The sequence below is a fragment of the Gekko japonicus genome, unplaced genomic scaffold (genome assembly GCF_001447785.1).
Source record: "Gekko japonicus isolate JY-2015 unplaced genomic scaffold, Gekko_japonicus_V1.1 scaffold538, whole genome shotgun sequence".
In the NCBI taxonomy this organism is placed as follows: domain Eukaryota; kingdom Metazoa; phylum Chordata; class Lepidosauria; order Squamata; family Gekkonidae; genus Gekko; species Gekko japonicus.
The window spans coordinates 674,465-675,270 of record NW_015168062.1 but is presented as its reverse complement, the minus strand read 5'-3'; positions in this window follow the sequence as shown (position 1 = coordinate 675,270).

Sequence of the window (806 nt, the reverse complement as noted above, 5' to 3'; positions counted from 1 at the left end):
CTTACCCCACCCTTCAGTCCCCCCCCCCACCCCATCAATGTGTATTCCTGTACTTGTAATTGAAGCAGGCTGCGGCATCTACAATGAAGCCGTTGCCATGAAACTTATGGGGGAGCTTTGCTACAGAGACTAAAACTGTGATCCTAAGATTACTTTCCTGGGAGTAACACCACTAAATAAAACAGGGCTTACTTCTGAGCAGGCCTTAGGGATGTGCCAGCCTCCAGGTAGGGCCTGGGGATCTCCTGGAATTTCAGCTCCTCTCCAGAGGACAGAGATCAGTTCCCCTGGAGCTGTCAAAACCCAGGGCTTTTTTTGTAGCAGGAACACCTTTGCATGTTAGGCCACACACCCCTAATGTAGCCAATCCTAATGAGTTTCTGCTGTTGGGTGTGGCCTATTATGCTAATGAGTTCCTGTTGGGTGTGGCCAACTTGGGAGCCAGCTGGAACTCCGTTCCTGTGCGTTCCTGCCCAAAAATAGCCCTGGTGCTGTTGCAATCTTGAGTATGCTGTTCAGGTGTGTATCTGTAAGGTGCAAGCCTCTGATGATGCAGCAGCAGCAGCAGAACTGGAAGAAGAAGCAGAAGACAGCCAATTGCACTGCGGGCCTGATAGGGGCCTAATCTGGGGGCCTAATCCAGCCCCTGGGCTGCATGTTTGACACCTTTGGCTTAGAGGGTAAATGGGGCAATATTGCAGGCAGTGATTTAGAATGTCACAAGGGGTGGACCCGCGATACTCGCGGGGGGGGGGGGGGGGTAAAAAAAAAAAGGGGTTTGGGGACACTTTTTTTTAAAACTCCTT